Source organism: Rhipicephalus microplus, chromosome 8, assembly GCF_043290135.1.
Source record: "Rhipicephalus microplus isolate Deutch F79 chromosome 8, USDA_Rmic, whole genome shotgun sequence".
Taxonomy (NCBI): Eukaryota; Metazoa; Arthropoda; class Arachnida; order Ixodida; family Ixodidae; genus Rhipicephalus; species Rhipicephalus microplus.
This window is the reverse complement of record NC_134707.1, coordinates 67,318,751-67,332,805: the sequence shown is the minus strand read 5'-3', so window position 1 is coordinate 67,332,805 and position 14,055 is coordinate 67,318,751. Positions and strand designations below refer to the sequence as shown.

At 41.8% G+C, this 14,055-nt stretch overlaps 1 non-coding gene across 1 annotated transcript; it reads right to left on the bottom strand.

Annotated features, from left to right (window-relative positions):
- Positions 1-874: 874 nt before the first annotated feature.
- On the bottom strand, positions 875-947 carry TRNAM-CAU (transfer RNA methionine (anticodon CAU)). The gene has a single exon. It is a non-coding gene; the product is annotated as a tRNA-Met (tRNA).
- Between the last annotated feature and the right edge of the window lie 13,108 nt (positions 948-14,055).

Genomic DNA, 14,055 nt, shown 5'->3' with positions numbered 1-14,055 from the left:
GAGCTAACACAGCGGCCGTCCCTCCATCCACCTTTTTTGGGGGTCTATATGTGAATTTAGAAGTAGGAGTGACAGTCAGCGCCATCTATAGGCCAAACAACGAGTGTGAAAACACTCTTATTCGCATGTTTTGGCGTCACGTAGCACGTGAATTTATTATGAGCGGGCAGCTGGTTAATTGTCCCTCTTAGACAACCTAAACACACCAAGTCTGCCAGTACGAGACCCTCGTTCAATGAAATAAGGGAGAGAAGTGTATACCTAAGGGCTCGTATTTCCGTGGTTCAACACAATATTAATCAGATATAACAGACAGTAATGCCAAGGAATGTACAGGGGAAGTTATTAGAACCAATGGAATGTAAATAAGAAGAAAGAAGAAAGAAAATTGGATGAAAAAATTACCAGCTTTGAGCAGGAATCGAACCTACGACCTTCGAATAACGCGTTCGATGCTCTAACCACTAAGCTATCACAGCGGCCGTCCCTCCATTCACTTTTTTTTTTGAGGTTTATATGTGAATTTAAAAGTAGGAGTGACAGTCAGCGCCATCTATAAGCCAAACAACGAGTGTGAAAACACTCTTATTCGCATGTTTTGGCGTCACGTAGCACGTGAACTTATTATGAGCGGGCAGCTGATTAATTGTCCCTCTTATACAACCTAAACACACCAAGTCTGCCAGTACGAGACCCTCATTCAATGAAATAGGGGAGAGAAGTGTATACCTAAGGGCTCGTATTTCCGTGGTTTAACACAATATTAATGAGATATAACAGACAGTAATGCCAAGGAATGTACAGGGGAAGTTACTAGAACCAATGGAATGTAAATAAGAAGAAAGAAGAAAGAAAAGTGGATGAAAAAATTACCAGCTGTGAGCAGGAATCGAACCTACGACCTTCGAATAATGCGTTCGATGCTCTAACCACTGAGCTATCACAGCGGCCGTCCCTCCATCCACTTTTTTGGGGGGTTTATATGTGAATTTAGAAGTAGGAGTGACAGTCAGCGCCATCTATAAGCCAAACAACGAGTGTGAAAACACTCTTATTCGCATGTTTTGGCGTCACGTAGCACGTGAACTTATTATGAGCGGGCAGCTGAATAATTGTCCCTCTTATACAACCTAAACACACCAAATCTGCCAGTACGAGACCTTCGTTCAATAAAATAAGGGAGAGAAGTGTATACCTAAGGGCTCGTATTTCCGTGGTTTAACACAATATTAATGAGATATAACAGACAGTAATGGCAAGGAATGTACAGGGGAAGTTATTAGAACCAATCGATTGTAAATAAGAAGAAAGAAGAAAGAAAAGTGGATGAAAAAATTACCAGCTGTGAGCAGGAATTGAACCTACGACCTTCGAATAACGCGTTCGATGCTCTAACCACTGAGCTATCACAGCGGCCGTCCCTCCATCCACTTTTTTTGGGGTTTTTATGTGAATTTAGAAGTAGGAGTGACAGTCATCGCCATCTATAAGCCAAACAACGAGTGTGAAAACACTCTTATTCGCATGTTTTGGCGTCCCGTAGCACGTGAACCTATTATGAGCGGGCAGCTGATTAATTGTCCCTCCTATACAACCTAAACACACCAAGTCTGCCAGTACGAGACCCTCCTTCAATGAAATAAGGGAGAGAAGTGTATACCTAAGGGCGCGTATTTTAGGTGGTTTAACACAATATTAATGAGCTATAACAGACACTAATGCCAAGGAATATACAGGGGAAGTTATTAGAACCAATGGAATGTAAATAAGAAGAAAGAAGAAAGAAAAGTGGATGAAAAAATTACCAGCTGTGAGCAGGAACCGAACCTACGACCTTCGAATAACGCGTTCGATGCTCTAACCACTGAGCTATCCAGCGGCTGTCCCTCCATCTACTTTTTTTGGGTTTATATGTGAATTTAGAAGTAGGAGTGACAGTCAGCGCCATCTATAAGCCAAACAACGAGTGTGAAAACACTCTTATTCGCATGTTTGGGCGTCACGTAGCACGTGAACTTATTATGAGCGGGCAGCTGATTAATTGTCCCTCTTATACAACCTAAACACACCAAGCCTGCCAGTACGAGACCCTCGTTCAATGAAATAAGGTAGAGAAGTGTATACCTAAGGGCTCGTATTTCCGTGGTTTAACACAATATTAATGTGATATAACAGAAAGTAATGCCAAGGAATGTACAGGGGAAGTTATTAGAACCAATGGAATGTAAATAAGAAGAAAGAAGAAAGAAAAGTGGATGAAAAATTTACCAGCTGTGAGCAGGAATTGAACCTACGACCTTCGAATAACGCGTTCGATGCTCTAACCACTGAGCTATCACAGCGGCCGTCCCTCCATCCACTTTTTTTTGGGGGGTTTATATGTGAATTTAGAAGTAGGAGTGACAGTCAGCGCCATCTATAAGCCAAACAACGAGTGTGAAAACACTCTTATTCGCATGTTTTGGCGTCACGTAGCACGTTAACTTATTATGAGCGGGCAGCTGATTAATTGTCCCTCTTATACAACCTAAACACACCAAACCTGCCAGTACGAGACCCTCGTTCAATGAAATAAGGGAGAGAAGTGTATACCTAAGGGCTCGTATTTCCGTGGTTTAACACAATATTAATGTGATATAACAGACAGTAATGCCAAGGAATGTACAGGGGAAGTTATTAGAACCAATGGAATGTAAATAAGAAGAAAGAAGAAAGAAAAGTGGATGAAAAATTTACCAGCTGTGAGCAGGAATTGAACCTACGACCTTCGAATAACGCGTTCGATGCTCTAACCACTGAGCTATCACAGCGGCCGTCCCTCCATCCACTTTTTTTGGGGGTTTATATGTGAATTTAGAAGTAGGAGTGACAGTCAGCGCCATCTATAAGCCAAACAACGAGTGTGAAAACACTCTTATTCGCATGTTTTGGCGTCACGTAGCACGTTAACTTATTATGAGCGGGCAGCCGATTAATTGTCCCTCTTATACAACCTAAACACACCAAGTCTGCCAGTACAAGACACTCGTTCAATGAAATAAGGGAGAGAAGTGTATACCTAAGGGCTCGTATTTCCGTGGTTTAACACAATATTAATGAGATATAACAGACAGTAATGCCAAGGAATGTACAGGGGAAGTTATTAGAACCAATGGAATGTAAATAAGAAGAAAGAAGAAAGAAAAGTGGATGAAAAAATTACCAGCTGTGAGCGGAAATCGAACCTACGACCTTCGAATAACGCGTTCGATGCTGTAACCACTGAGCTATCACAGCGGCCGTCCCTCCATCCACTTTTTTTGGGGTTTATATGTAAATTTAGAAGTAGGAGTGACAGTCAGCGCCATCTATAAGCCAAATAACGAGTGTGAAAACACTCTTATTCGCATGTTTTGGCGTCACGTAGCACGTGAATTTATTATGAGCAGGCAGCTGAATAATTGTCCCTCTTACACAACCTAAACACACCAAGTCTGCCAGTACGAGACCCTCGTTCAATGAAAAAAGGGAGAGAAGTGTATACCTAAGGGCTCGTATTTCCGTGGTTTAACACAATATTAATGAGATATAACAGACAGTAATGCCAAGGAATGTACAGGGGAAGTTATTAGAACCAATCGAATGTAAATAAGAAGACAGAAGAAAGAAAAGTGGATGAAAAAATTACCAGCTGTGAGCAGGAATCGAACCTACGACCTTCGAATAACGCGTTCGATGCTCTAACCACAGAGCTATCACAGCGGCCGTAACTCCATCCACTTTTTTGGGGGTTTATATGTGAATTTAGAAGTAGGAGTGACAGTCACCGCCATCTATAAGCCAAACAACGAGTGTGAAAACACTCTTATTCGCATGTTTTGGCGTCACGTAGCACGTGAACTTATTATGAGCGGGCAGCTGATTAATTGTCCCTCTTATACAACCTAAACACACCAAGTCTGCCAGTACGAGACCCTCATTCAATGAAATAAGGAGAGAAGTGTATACCTAAGGGCTCGTATTTCCGTGCTTTAACACAATATTAATGAGATTTAACAGACAGTAATGCCAAGGAAAGTACAGGGGAAGTTATTAGAACCAAAGGAATGTAAATAAGGAGAAAGAAGAAAGAGAAGTGGATGAAAAAATTACCAGCTGTGAGCAGGAATCGAACCTACGACCTTCGAATAACGCGTTCGATGCTCTAACCACTGAGCTAACACAGCGGCCGTCCCTCCATCCACTTTTTTTGGGGGTCTATATGTGAATTTAGAAGTAGGAGTGACAGTCAGCGCCATCTATAGGCCAAACAACGAGTGTGAAAACACTCTTATTCGCATGTTTTGGCGTCACGTAGCACGTGAACATATTATGAGCGGGCAGCTGGTTAATTGTCCCTCTTAGACAACCTAAACACACCAAGTCTGCCAGTACGAGACCCTCGTTCAATGAAATAAGGGAGAGAAGTGTATACCTAAGGGCTCGTATTTCCGTGGTTCAACACAATATTAATGAGATATAACAGACAGTAATGCCAAGGAATGTACAGGGGAAGTTATTAGAACCAATGGAATGTAAATAAGAAGAAAGAAGAAAGAAAAGTGGATGAAAAAATTACCATCTGTGAGCAGAAATCGAACCTACGACCTTCGAATAACGCGTTCGATGCTCTAACCACTGAGCTATCACAGCGGCCGTCCCTCCATCCACTTTTTTTGGGGTTTATATGTGAATTTAGAAGTAGGAGTAACAGTCAGCGCCATCTATAAGCCAAATAACGAGTGTGAAAACACTCTTATTCGCATGTTTTGGCGTCACGTAGCACGTGAATTTATTATGAGCAGGCAGCTGATTAATTGTCCCTCTTACACAACCTAAACACACCAAGTCTGCGAGTACGAGACCCTCGTTCAATGAAAAAAGGGAGGGAAGTGTATACCTAAGGGCTCGTATTTCCGTGGTTTAACACAATATTAATGAGATATAACAGACAGTAATGCCAAGGAATGTACAGGGGAAGTTATTAGAACCAATAAAATGTAAATAAGAAGACAGAAGAAAGAAAAGTGGATGAAAAAATTACCAGCTGTGAGCAGGAATCGAACCTACGACCTTCGAATAACGCGTTCGATGCTCTAACCACAGAGCTATCACAGCGGCCGTCCCTCCATCCACTTTTTTGAGGTTTATATGTGAATTTAGAAGTAGGAGTGACAGTCAGCGCCATCTATAAGCCAAACAACGAGTGTGAAAACACTCTTATTCGCATGTTTTGGCGTCACGTAGCACGTGAACTTATTATGAGCGGGCAGCTGATTAATTGTCCCTCTTATACAACCTAAACACACCAAGTCTGCCAGTACGAGACCCTCATTCAATGAAATAAGGAGAGAAGTGTATACCTAAGGGCTCGTATTTCCGTGCTTTAACACAATATTAATGAGATTTAACAGAAAGTAATGCCAAGGAATGTACAGGGGAAGTTATTAGAACCAAAGGAATGTAAATAAGCAGAAAGAAGAAAGAAAAGTGGATGAAAAAAATTACCAGCTGTGAGCAGGAATCGAACCTACGACCTTCGAATAACGCGTTCGATGCTCTAACCACTGAGCTAACACAGCGGCCGTCCCTCCATCCACCTTTTTTGGGGGTCTATATGTGAATTTAGAAGTAGGAGTGACAGTCAGCGCCATCTATAGGCCAAACAACGAGTGTGAAAACACTCTTATTCGCATGTTTTGGCGTCACGTAGCACGTGAATTTATTATGAGCGGGCAGCTGGTTAATTGTCCCTCTTAGACAACCTAAACACACCAAGTCTGCCAGTACGAGACCCTCGTTCAATGAAATAAGGGAGAGAAGTGTATACCTAAGGGCTCGTATTTCCGTGGTTCAACACAATATTAATCAGATATAACAGACAGTAATGCCAAGGAATGTACAGGGGAAGTTATTAGAACCAATGGAATGTAAATAAGAAGAAAGAAGAAAGAAAATTGGATGAAAAAATTACCAGCTTTGAGCAGGAATCGAACCTACGACCTTCGAATAACGCGTTCGATGCTCTAACCACTAAGCTATCACAGCGGCCGTCCCTCCATTCACTTTTTTTTGAGGTTTATATGTGAATTTAAAAGTAGGATTGACAGTCAGCGCCATCTATAAGCCAAACAACGAGTGTGAAAACACTCTTATTCGCATGTTTTGGCGTCACATAGCACGTGAACTTATTATGAGCGGGCAGCTGATTAATTGTCCCTCTTATACAACCTAAACACACCAAGTCTGCCAGTACGAGACCCTCGTTCAATGAAATAAGGGAGAGAAGTGTATACCTAAGGGCTCGTATTTCCGTGGTTTAACACAATAATAATGAGATATAACAGACAGTAATGCCAAGGAATGTACAGGGGAAGTTATTAGAACCAATGGAATGTAAATAAGAAGAAAGAAGAAAGAAAAGTGGATGAAAAAATTACCAGCTGTGAGCGGGAATCGAACCTACGACCTTCGAGAAACGCGTTCGATGCTCTAACCACTGAGCTATCACAGCGGCCGTACCTCCATTCACTTTTTTGGGGGGTTTATATGTGAATTTAGAAGTAGGAGTGACAGTCAGCGCCATCTATAAGCCAAACAACGAGTGTGAAAACACTCTTATTCGCATGTTTTGGCGTCACGTAGCACGTGAACTTATTATGAGCGGGCAGCTGATTAATTGTCCCTCTTATACAACTTAAACACACCAAGTCTGCCAGTACGAGACCCTCGTTCAATGAAATAAGGGAGAGAAGTGTATACCTAAGGGCTCGTATTTCCGTGGTTTAACACAATATTAATGAGATATAACAGACAGTAATGCCAAGGAATGTACACGGGAAGTTATTAGAACCAATGGAATGTAAATAAGAATAAAGAAGAAAGAAAAGTGGATGAAAAAATTACCAGCTGTGAGCAGGAATCGAACGTACGACCTTCGAATAATGCGTTCGATGCTCTAACCACTGAGCTATCACAGCGGCCGTCCCTCCATCCACTTTTTTGGGGGGTTTATATGTGAATTTAGAAGTAGGTGTGACAGTCAGCGCCATCTATAAGCCAAACAACGAGTGTGAAAACACTCTTATTCGCATGTTTTGGCGTCACGTAGCACGTGAACTTATTATGAGCGGGCAGCTGAATAATTGTCCCTCTTATACAACCTAAACACACCAAATCTGCCAGTACGAGACCTTCGTTCAATAAAATAAGGGAGAGAAGTGTATACCTAAGGGCTCGTATTTCCGTGGTTTAACACAATATTAATGAGATATAACAGACAGTAATGCCAAGGAATGTACAGGGGAAGTTATTAGAACCAATCGATTGTAAATAAGAAGAAAGAAGAAAGAAAAGTGGATGAAAAAATTACCAGCTGTGAGCAGGAATTGAACCTACGACCTTCGAATAACGCGTTCGATGCTCTAACCACTGAGCTATCACAGCGGCCGTCCCTCCATCCACTTTTTTTGGGGTTTTATGTGAATTTAGAAGTAGGAGTGACAGTCAGCGCCATCTATAAGCCAAACAACGAGTGTGAAAACACTCTTATTCGCATGTTTTGGCGTCCCGTAGCACGTGAACTTATTATGAGCGGGCAGCTGATTAATTGTCCCTCCTATACAACCTAAACACACCAAGTCTGCCAGTACGAGGCCCTCCTTCAATGAAATAAGGGAGAGAAGTGTATACCTAAGGGCGCGTATTTCCGTGGTTTAACACAATATTAATGAGCTATAACAGACAGTAATGCCAAGGAATATACAGGGGAAGTTATTAGAACCAATGGAATGTAAATAAGAAGAAAGAAGAAAAGTGGATGAAAAAATTACCAGCTGTGAGCAGGAATCGAACCTACGACCTTCGAATAACGCGTTCGATGCTCTAACCACTGAGCTATCCAGCGGCTGTCCCTCCATCTACTTTTTTTGGGTTTATATGTGAATTTAGAAGTAGGAGTGACAGTCAGCGCCATCTATAAGCCAAACAACGAGTGTGAAAACACTCTTATTCGCATGTTTTGGCGTCACGTAGCACGTTAACTTATTATGAGCGGGCAGCTGATTAATTGTCCCTCTTATACAACCTAAACACACCAAGTCTGCCAGTACAAGACACTCGTTCAATGAAATAAGGGAGAGAAGTGTATACCTAAGGGCTCGTATTTCCGTGGTTTAACACAATATTAATGAGATATAACAGACAGTAATGCCAAGGAATGTACAGGGGAAGTTATTAGAACCAATGGAATGTAAATAAGAAGAAAGAAGAAAGAAAAGTGGATGAAAAAATTACCAGCTGTGAGCGGAAATCGAACCTACGACCTTCGAATAACGCGTTCGATGCTGTAACCACTGAGCTATCACAGCAGCCGTCCCTCCATCCACTTTTTTGGGGGGTTGTTATGTGAATTTAGAAGTAAGAGTGACAGTCAGCGCCATCTATAAGCCAAACAACGAGTGTGAAAACACTCTTATTCGCATGTTTTGGCGTCACGCAGCACGTGAACTTATTATGAGCGGGCAGCTGAATAATTGTCCCTCTTATACAACCTAAACACACCAAGTCTGCCAGTACGAGACCTTCGTTCAATAAAATAAGGGAGAGAAGTGTATACCTAAGGGCTCGTATTTCCGTGGTTTAACACAATATTAATGAGATATAACAGACAGTAATGCCAAGGAATGTACAGGGGAAGTTATTAGAACCAATGGAATGTAAATAAGAAGAAAGAAGAAAGAAAAGTTGATGAAAAAATTACAAGCTGTGAGCAGGAATCGAATCTTCGACCTTCGAATAACGCGTTCGATGCTCTAACCACTGAGCTATCGCAGCGGCCGTCCCTCCATCCACTTTTTTGGAGGGGGTTTATATGTGAATTTAGAAGTAGGAGTGACAGTCAGCGCCATCTATAAGCCAAAGAACGAGTGTGAAAACACTCTTATTCGCATGTTTTGGCGTCACGTAGCACGTTAACTTATTAAGAGCGGGCAGCTGATTAATTGTCCCTCCTATACAACCTAAACACACCAAGTCTGCCAGTACGAGACCCTCGTTCAATGAAATAAGGGAGAGAAGTGTATACCTAAGGGCTCGTATTTCCGTGGTTTAACACAATATTAATGAGATATAACAGACAGTAATGCCAAGGAATGTACAGGGGAAGTTATTAGAACCAATGGAATGTAAATAAGAAGAAAGAAGAAAGAAAAGTGGATGAAAAAATTACCAGCTGTGAGCAGGAATCGAACCTACGACCTTCGAATAACGCGTTCGATGCTCTAACCACTGAGCTATCACAGCGGCCGTCCCTCCATCCACTTTTTTTGGGGGTTTATATGTGAATTTAGAAGTAGGAGTGACAGTCAGCGCCATCTATAAGCCAAACTACGAGTGTGAAAACACTCTTATTCGCATGTTTTGGCGTCACGTAGCACGTGAACTTATTATGAGCGGGCAGCTGATTGATTGTCCCTCTTATACAACCTAAACACACCAAGTCTGCCAGAACGAGACCCTCGTTCAATGAAATAAGGGAGAGAAGTGTATACCTATGGGCTCGTATTTCCGTGGTTTAACACAATATTAATCAGATATAACAGACAGTAATGCCAAGGAATGTACAGGGGAAGTTATTAGAACCAATGGAATGTAAATAGGAAGAAAGAAGAAAGAAAAGTGGATAAAAAAATTACCAGCTGTGAGCAGGAATCGAACCTACGACCTTCGAATAACGCGTTCGATGCTCTAACCACTGAGCTATCACAGCGGCCGTCCCTCCATCCGCTTTTTTTGGGTGTCTATATGAGAATTTAGAAGTAGGAGTGACAGTCAGCGCCATCTATAAGCGAAACAACGAGTGTGAAAACAGTCTTATTCGCATGTTTTGGCGTCACGTAGCACGTGAACTTATTATGAGCGGGCAGCTGATTAATTGTCCCTCTTATACAACCTAAACACACCAAGTCTGCCAGTACGAGACCCTCATTCAATGAAATAAGGAGAGAAGTGTATACCTAAGGGCTCGTATTTCCGTGCTTTAACACAATATTAATGAGATTTAACAGAAAGTAATGCCAAGGAATGTACAGGGGAAGTTATTAGAACCAAAGGAATGTAAATAAGGAGAAAGAAGAAAGAAAAGTGGATGAAAAAATTACCAGCTGTGAGCAGGAATCGAACCTACGACCTTCGAATAACGCGTTCGATGCTCTAACCACTGAGCTAACACAGCGGCCGTCCCTCCATCCACCTTTTTTGGGGGTCTATATGTGAATTTAGAAGTAGGAGTGACAGTCAGCGCCATCTATAGGCCAAACAACGAGTGTGAAAACACTCTTATTCGCATGTTTTGGCGTCACGTAGCACGTGAATTTATTATGAGCGGGCAGCTGGTTAATTGTCCCTCTTAGACAACCTAAACACACCAAGTCTGCCAGTACGAGACCCTCGTTCAATGAAATAAGGGAGAGAAGTGTATACCTAAGGGCTCGTATTTCCGTGGTTCAACACAATATTAATCAGATATAACAGACAGTAATGCCAAGGAATGTACAGGGGAAGTTATTAGAACCAATGGAATGTAAATAAGAAGAAAGAAGAAAGAAAATTGGATGAAAAAATTACCAGCTTTGAGCAGGAATCGAACCTACGACCTTCGAATAACGCGTTCGATGCTCTAACCACTAAGATATCACAGCGGCCGTCCCTCCATTCACTTTTTTTTTTGAGGTTTATATGTGAATTTAAAAGTAGGATTGACAGTCAGCGCCATCTATAAGCCAAACAACGAGTGTGAAAACACTCTTATTCGCATGTTTTGGCGTCACATAGCACGTGAACTTATTATGAGCGGGCAGCTGATTAATTGTCCCTCTTATACAACCTAAACACACCAAGTCTGCCAGTACGAGACCCTCGTTCAATGAAATAAGGGAGAGAAGTGTATACCTAAGGGCTCGTATTTCCGTGGTTTAACACAATAATAATGAGATATAACAGACAGTAATGCCAAGGAATGTACAGGGGAAGTTATTAGAACCAATGGAATGTAAATAAGAAGAAAGAAGAAAGAAAAGTGGATGAAAAAATTACCAGCTGTGAGCGGGAATCGAACCTACGACCTTCGAGAAACGCGTTCGATGCTCTAACCACTGAGCTATCACAGCGGCCGTACCTCCATTCACTTTTTTGGGGGGTTTATATGTGAATTTAGAAGTAGGAGTGACAGTCAGCGCCATCTATAAGCCAAACAACGAGTGTGAAAACACTCTTATTCGCATGTTTTGGCGTCACGTAGCACGTGAACTTATTATGAGCGGGCAGCTGATTAATTGTCCCTCTTATACAACTTAAACACACCAAGTCTGCCAGTACGAGACCCTCGTTCAATGAAATAAGGGAGAGAAGTGTATACCTAAGGGCTCGTATTTCCGTGGTTTAACACAATATTAATGAGATATAACAGACAGTAATGCCAAGGAATGTACAGGGGAAGTTATTAGAACCAATGGAATGTAAATAAGAAGAAAGAAGAAAGAAAAGTGGATGAAAAAATTACCAGCTGTGAGCAGGAATCGAACCTACGACCTTCGAATAACGCGTTCGATGCTCTAACCACTGAGCTATCACAGCGGCCGTCCCTCCATCCACTTTTTTTGGGGGTTTATATGTGAATTTAGAAGTAGGAGTGACAGTCAGCGCCATCTATAAGCCAAACTACGAGTGTGAAAACACTCTTATTCGCATGTTTTGGCGTCACGTAGCACGTGAACTTATTATGAGCGGGCAGCTGATTGATTGTCCCTCTTATACAACCTAAACACACCAAGTCTGCCAGAACGAGACCCTCGTTCAATGAAATAAGGGAGAGAAGTGTATACCTATGGGCTCGTATTTCCGTGGTTTAACACAATATTAATCAGATATAACAGACAGTAATGCCAAGGAATGTACAGGGGAAGTTATTAGAACCAATGGAATGTAAATAGGAAGAAAGAAGAAAGAAAAGTGGATAAAAAAATTACCAGCTGTGAGCAGGAATCGAACCTACGACCTTCGAATAACGCGTTCGATGCTCTAACCACTGAGCTATCACAGCGGCCGTCCCTCCATCCGCTTTTTTTGGGTGTCTATATGAGAATTTAGAAGTAGGAGTGACAGTCAGCGCCATCTATAAGCGAAACAACGAGTGTGAAAACAGTCTTATTCGCATGTTTTGGCGTCACGTAGCACGTGAACTTATTATGAGCGGGCAGCTGATTAATTGTCCCTCTTATACAACCTAAACACACCAAGTCTGCCAGTACGAGACCCTCATTCAATGAAATAAGGAGAGAAGTGTATACCTAAGGGCTCGTATTTCCGTGCTTTAACACAATATTAATGAGATTTAACAGAAAGTAATGCCAAGGAATGTACAGGGGAAGTTATTAGAACCAAAGGAATGTAAATAAGGAGAAAGAAGAAAGAAAAGTGGATGAAAAAATTACCAGCTGTGAGCAGGAATCGAACCTACGACCTTCGAATAACGCGTTCGATGCTCTAACCACTGAGCTAACACAGCGGCCGTCCCTCCATCCACCTTTTTTGGGGGTCTATATGTGAATTTAGAAGTAGGAGTGACAGTCAGCGCCATCTATAGGCCAAACAACGAGTGTGAAAACACTCTTATTCGCATGTTTTGGCGTCACGTAGCACGTGAATTTATTATGAGCGGGCAGCTGGTTAATTGTCCCTCTTAGACAACCTAAACACACCAAGTCTGCCAGTACGAGACCCTCGTTCAATGAAATAAGGGAGAGAAGTGTATACCTAAGGGCTCGTATTTCCGTGGTTCAACACAATATTAATCAGATATAACAGACAGTAATGCCAAGGAATGTACAGGGGAAGTTATTAGAACCAATGGAATGTAAATAAGAAGAAAGAAGAAAGAAAATTGGATGAAAAAATTACCAGCTTTGAGCAGGAATCGAACCTACGACCTTCGAATAACGCGTTCGATGCTCTAACCACTAAGCTATCACAGCGGCCGTCCCTCCATACACTTTTTTTTTTGAGGTTTATATGTGAATTTAAAAGTAGGATTGACAGTCAGCGCCATCTATAAGCCAAACAACGAGTGTGAAAACACTCTTATTCGCATGTTTTGGCGTCACTTAGCACGTGAACTTATTATGAGTGGGCAGCTGATTAATTGTCCCTCTTATACAACCTAAACACACCAAGTCTGCCAGTACGAGACCCTCGTTCAATGAAATAAGGGAGAGAAGTGTATACCTAAGGGCTCGTATTTCCGTGGTTTAACACAATAATAATGAGATATAACAGACAGTAATGCCAAGGAATGTACAGGGGAAGTTATTAGAACCAATGGAATGTAAATAAGAAGAAAGAAGAAAGAAAAGTGGATGAAAAAATTACCAGCTGTGAGCGGGAATCGAACCTACGACCTTCGAGAAACGCGTTCGATGCTCTAACCACTGAGCTATCACAGCGGCCGTACCTCCATTCACTTTTTTGGGGGGTTTATATGTGAATTTAGAAGTAGGAGTGACAGTCAGCGCCATCTATAAGCCAAACAACGAGTGTGAAAACACTCTTATTCGCATGTTTTGGCGTCACGTAGCACGTGAACTTATTATGAGCGGGCAGCTGATTAATTGTCCCTCTTATACAACTTAAACACACCAAGTCTGCCAGTACGAGACCCTCGTTCAATGAAATAAGGGAGAGAAGTGTATACCTAAGGGCTCGTATTTCCGTGGTTTAACACAATATTAATGAGATATAACAGACAGTAATGCCAAGGAATGTACACGGGAAGTTATTAGAACCAATGGAATGTAAATAAGAATAAAGAAGAAAGAAAAGTGGATGAAAAAATTACCAGCTGTGAGCAGGAATTGAACCTACGACCTTCGAATAACGCGTTCGATGCTCTAACCACTGAGCTATCACAGCGGCCGTCCCTCCATCCACTTTTTTTTGGGGGGTTTATATGTGAATTTAGAAGTAGGAGTGACAGTCAGCGCC